Here is a 6013-nt window from a genome sequence, read left to right on the forward strand (position 1 = left end):
GTTCTGGAGCACAGGTCTTCAGTACTATTGCCGTAATGTTGCCAGGGCCCATAGCCTTTGCAGTATCCAGTGCCTTCAGTCTTTCTTGATATCACTCAGAGTGGATCAAATTAGCTGAAGGCTGGCATCTGTGTTGCTGGGGACGTCAGGAAGAGGCCGAGATGGATCATCAACTTGGCACCTGACTGAAGATTGTTGCAAATGCTTCAGCCTTATCTTTTGCACTGATGTGCTGGGCTCCCCCATCATTGAGGATGGGGATATTTGTGGAGCCACCTCCTCCAGTTAGTTGTTTAATTGTCTACCATCATTCACGCCTGGATGTGGCAGGACTACAGAGCTTAGATCTGATCTGTTGGTTATAGGATCACTTAGCTCTGTCTATCGCATGCTGCTTTTGGGATTTGGCATGCAAGTAGCCCTGGCTTGTAGCTTTATCAGGTTGACACCTCATTTTGAGGTATGCCAGGTGCTGCTTCTGAATGCCCTCCTATAAGAACATAAGAACATAAGAAATAGGAGCAGGAGTAGGCCATTCAGCCCCTCAAGCCTGCCCCACCATTCAATAAGATCATGGCTGATCCCAGGCCTCAACTCCTCTTTCGGGCCTGCGTCGCATAACCCTCGACTCCCCGAGATTTCATAACATCTATCTACCTCCTCCTTAAATACATTTAGTGACCTAGCCTCCACAACTCTCTGAGGTAGTGAATTCCAGAGATTCACCACCCTCTGAGAGAAGAAATTCTTTCACATCTCAGTTTTAAATGTGTGACCCCTTATTCTGTAATTATGTCCCCTAGTTCGAGATTCCCCCACAAGTGGAAACATATTCTCAACTTCTACCCTGTCAAGCCCCCTCAGAATCTTATATGTTTCAATAAGATCACCTCTCATTCTTCTAAACTCCAATGAATAAAGGCCTAACCTGTTTAGCTGTTCTTGATAAGACAACCCCTTCATCCCAGGAAACAGCCTAGTGAACCTTTTCTGAACTGCCTCCAATGCTAGTATATCCTTCCTTAAATACAGGGACCAAAACTGTATGCAGTACTCCAGGTGTGGCCTCACCAACGCCCTGTACAGTTGTAACAAGACTTCCCTATTTTAAAATCTAACCCCCTAGCAATAAAGGCCAAAATTCCATTTGCCTTCCTAATTACTTGCTGCACCTGCATGCTAAGTTTTTGTGTTTCATGTACAAGAACACCCAGATCCCTCTGTACTGCAGTATTTTGTAGTCTTTCTACATCTAAATAATAATCTGCCTTTTTATTCTTCCTACCAAAGTGGATCACCTCACACCTTCCCACATTGAACACCATCTGCCAAGTTTTTGCCGACTCACTTAACCTATCTATATCCTGTTGCAGATTCTTTGTATCCTCATCACAACATGCCTTCCCACCTATTTTTGTATCGTCAGCAAATTTGGATACACAATACTCTCTCCCTTCCTCCAAGTCATGAATATAGATAATAAATACTTGAGGCCCTAGGACCGATCCTTCTGGCACCCCACTAGTTACGGCTTTCCAACCTGAAAAAGACCCATTGATCCCAACTCTGTGTGTTAGCCAATCCTCAGTCCACGCCAACACATTACCCCCAATACCCTGAGCTCCTATTTTGTGCGATAACCTTTTATGTGGCACCATATAGATAGAACATAGAACAGTACAGCACAGTACAGGCCCTTCGGCCCACGATGTTGTGCCGAACCTTTAACCTACTCTAAGATCAAACTAACTACCTACCCTTCATTCTACTATCATCCATGTACCTATCCAAGAGTCGCTTAAATGCCCCTAATGTATCTGCTTCTACTACCACCGCTGGCAGCGCATTCCACGCACCCACCACTCCCTGTGTAAAGAACCTACCTCTGACATCTCCCCGAAACCTTCCTCCAATCACCTTAAAATTATGCCCCCTTCTGAAAATCCAAATACACTACATCTACTGGTTCTCCTTTATCCACTCTGTTTGTTATATCCTCAAAGAACTCTAACAAATTTGTCAAACATAATTTCCCTTTCATAAAACCATGTTGGCTCTGTTTGATTGCATTATGTTTTTCTAAATGTCCTGCTATTTCTTCCTTAATAATGGACTCTGGTATTTTCTCAATGACTGATGTTAAGCTAACTGGTCTATAGTTTCCTGCTTTCTGTCTCCCTCCTTTCTTGAATAGGGGCATCACATTAGCGGTTTTCCAATCTGCTGATACCCTACCGGAATCCAGTGAGTTTTGGTATATTATCACCAATGCCTCCACTATCTCTGCAGCCACTTCTTTTAAAACCCTTGGATGCAGGCCATCAGGTCCTGGCGACTTGTCTGCCTTTAGTCCCATCAGTTTGTCCAGCACCTTTTCCCTCGTGATAGAGATCGTTACAGGTTCCTCCCTCCCACTTACACCTTACTCATCTATTATTGTTGGGATGTTTATAGTGTCCTCCACCGAGAAGACTGATGCAAAATATTGGTTTAAATTATCTGCCATTTCCCTGTTATTAATTCCCCAGTCTCATCCTCTAATGGTCCCACCCATTTATACTAATCCTACACTAATTCCATATTCCTACCACATCCCCACCTGTCCCTATATTTCCCTACCACCTACCTATACTGGGGGCAATTGCTAATGGACAATTTACCTATCAACCAGCAAGTCTTTGGCATGTGGGAGGAAACCAGAGCACTCGGAGGAAACCCATGCAGACACAGGGAGAACTTGCAAACTCCACACAGGCAGTACCCAGAATTGAACCCGGGTCGCTGGAGCTGTGAGGCTGCAGTGCTAACCACTGCGCCACTGTGCCGCCCAACACTCTTGCCTCCCCGTCGGGGAATTGAACCCCAGTCTCCCGCGTGACAGGCGGGGATACTCACCACTATACTAACGAGGAAGCACTCGATCAGAGGTAAGTGGCTCCACTGTTAATTGAATTTTTGGACTAGAAAGGTGGTTTTGTTACAGTTATTTTAAGCTTGTGCAGATCAGCAAGAAAGTGAAAAACGGAAGGTAAGTCAACTGATGGTCAGGTTGGGTCGGGTTGAGTGCGGGAAAAAATGGAAGGACTCGGGCCGGGTTGGGCTCAGGTCGGATGTGGTTCTGTCGGGCTCGGGTTGGGTTTTTCTTGCAGACCTGAGCAGGCCTTTACTGTGCGGTGGTCACTCTTACCAATACTGTCATGGACAGATGCATCTGCGGCAGGCAGATTGGCGAGGACGAGGTCAAGTATGTTTTTCCCTCTTGCTGGTTCCCTCACCACCTGCCACTGACACAGTCTAGCAGCTATGTCCTTTAGGACTCGGCCAGCTCAGTCACTCGTGGTGCTACCGAGCCACTCTTGGTAATGGACCTTGAAGTCCCCCACCCAGAGTACATTCTGTGCCTATACCACCTCAGTGCTTCCTCCAAGATGTGTTCAACATGGAGGAGTACTGATTCAGCAGCTGAGGGAGGGCAGTAGGTGGTAATCAGCAGGAGTTTCCTTGCCCATGTTTGACCTGACGCCATGAGACGTCATGGGGTCCGGAGTCGATGTTGAGGACATCCAGGCGGGAGGACTCCCTGCTGGGGCAGGACATACCCAGGGATGGTGATGGCATTATCTGGGACATTGTCTGTCAGGTATGATTCTGTTAGTATGACTATGTCAGGTTGTTGCTTAACTAGTCTGTGGGACAGCTCTCCCAACTTTGGCACAAGCCCCCCAGATGCTCGTAGGGAGGACTTTTCAGGGTTGGTGCAGCTGGGTTTGTTGTCGTTTCCGGTGCCTAGGTCGATGCCGGGTGATCTGTCCAGTTTCGTTCTTTATTGACTTCGTAGCAGTGAGATACAACTGAATGGTTTGCTAGGCCATTTCAGAGGGCATTTAAGAGTCAACCACAGTGCTGTGGGTCTGGAATCACATGTAGACCAGACCAGGTAAGGACAGCAGATATCCTTCCCTGATGGACATTAGTGAACCCTATGGGTTTTTACAACAATCAACAACAGTTTCATGGCCATCATTAGACTAGGTTTTAATTCCAGATTCATTAATTGAATTCAATTCCCACCTTCTGCTATGGTGGGATTTGAACCCATGTCCCTAGAGCAGTACCCTGGGTCTCTGGGATACTAGTCCAGTGACAATACCACTATGTCACCACTACACCTGTTGACCACGGTGGGAGGAATCCTCAAATGAGGAAAATGGAAGACATAGCAGAAGAACTGGTATGGAAGGTAGTATCTTCAGAACAGATACAACAGAGATGAAGAAACTAGGAGAATGGAATCAAGTCCTTAGTGGAAGGGGGTCGGAGGAAGTGTAATCAAAGTAGCCAAAGGAGTTCAGGGTGTCAGTCTTAGCCAATTCGCTCCTTGTGTTATTACTGCTGCACGGTCTAAGTGTGGATTCATAATCTATCCAAACTATCACATACAAGGAATTTCCATTCATAACATGCAGCAATGGTCAATCACCCAGAGTAGGCACAGTAATAGCATCAGACAGGAACTGGAAGCAACAATGAAAGGAAGATTTTACAGTGAGCAGAATTACACAAGAAAATCTTGGCTATGATTATCTGCTGTTTATAAGCTTTGTACAATACCGGAATTGCCAATAGCAACATGTAATCCATCATATGCAATAAAATTGTAGCAGAAGTTGCATGATATTACCCTCATAGAGAAATTGTGGAGAAACCTTCTTTGAGAACCCCAACTCTTCTACATTTGTTTCTCATCATGATGTAGAGAGTGTGAAGCTGGGCAACAGTGTTTTGAAGTAACAGAAATATAAATTACCAGAAAAGGTAAGCAAAGTTAGTTTTGCTTCTTTGATCTTCCTTCAGCCCTACAATACTCTGAGATCTTTGTACTCCTTGGACTCTGATGCATTTTGGTAGGAAGAACAAGGAGAAGCAATATAAATTTAAGGGTGTAATTCTAAAGAGGGTGCAGGAACAGAGAGATTGGGGGTATATGTTGAAGGTGGCAGGGCAGGTTGAGAAAGTGGTTATAAGGCATACGGGATCTTGAGCTTTATAAATAGAGGCCTAGACTACAAAAGCAAGGAAGCTATAAGGAACCTTTATAAAACACTGGTTTGGTCTCAACTGGAGTATAGTGTCCAATTCTGGCCACCACACTTTAAGAACAACTCCAGCTTCTCCAGTCTATCCATGTAATTGAAGTCCCTCATCCCTGAACCATGTTTTTGTAGTCTAGGCCTCTATTTATAAATCTCAGGATCCCGTATGCCTTATTAACCACTTTCTCAACCTGTTCTCCCAAGAGAAGTTTGAAAGGAGATTTGATAGAGGGGTTCAAAATCATGAGGGGTCTAGACAGAGTAGATAGAGAGAAACTGTTCCCTTTGGTGGAAGGGGCAAGAACCAGAGGACACAGATTTAAGGGGGTTGTCAAAAGAACCAAAGGTGACATGAGGAAAAACTTTGTTACACAGCGTATGGTTACAATCTGGAATGCACTGCATGAAAGGTTGGTGGAGGAAAATTCAATCGTGGCTTTCCAAAGGAAATTGGATAAGCACCTGAAGGGAAAAAAATTGCAAGGCTACGGGGAAAGGGTAGGAGGAGTGGAACTAGCTAGATTGTTCTTGCAGAGAGCCAGCACAGACTTGACTGGCCGAAGGACCTTCTTCTGTGCTGTAACCATTCTTTGATTCAATGATTCTATGAATTCTGGCCTTTTATGCATCCTCGATTTTCATCACTCCACCATTGGCGACTGTCCCTTCAACTGCCGAGGCCCTTAGCTCTGAAATTCCCTCTCTAAATCTCTCCGCCTCTTCACATAGATCTCCTCCTTTAAGTCATTCCTTAAAATCGATCTCTTTGATCAAATGTTTGGTCACCTGTTCTTATGTGGCTGATAATGCTCCTATGAAGGGCCTCAGGCTGTTTTTACTGTGTTAAATGCACTATATAAATGCAAGTTGTTGTTGTTTGGAAACCTATAGAAAAGGGATGTGCTGATTCAGTTCTAAAA

General features: G+C 44.9%; 1 non-coding gene across 1 annotated transcript; it reads right to left on the reverse strand.

Annotated features, from left to right (window-relative positions):
• Positions 1-2840: 2840 nt before the first annotated feature.
• On the reverse strand, positions 2841-2912 carry trnad-guc (transfer RNA aspartic acid (anticodon GUC)). Its single transcript has one exon. It is a non-coding gene; the product is annotated as a tRNA-Asp (tRNA).
• Between the last annotated feature and the right edge of the window lie 3101 nt (positions 2913-6013).

This window comes from Heterodontus francisci, chromosome 10, assembly GCF_036365525.1.
Source record: "Heterodontus francisci isolate sHetFra1 chromosome 10, sHetFra1.hap1, whole genome shotgun sequence".
In the NCBI taxonomy this organism is placed as follows: Eukaryota; Metazoa; Chordata; class Chondrichthyes; order Heterodontiformes; family Heterodontidae; genus Heterodontus; species Heterodontus francisci.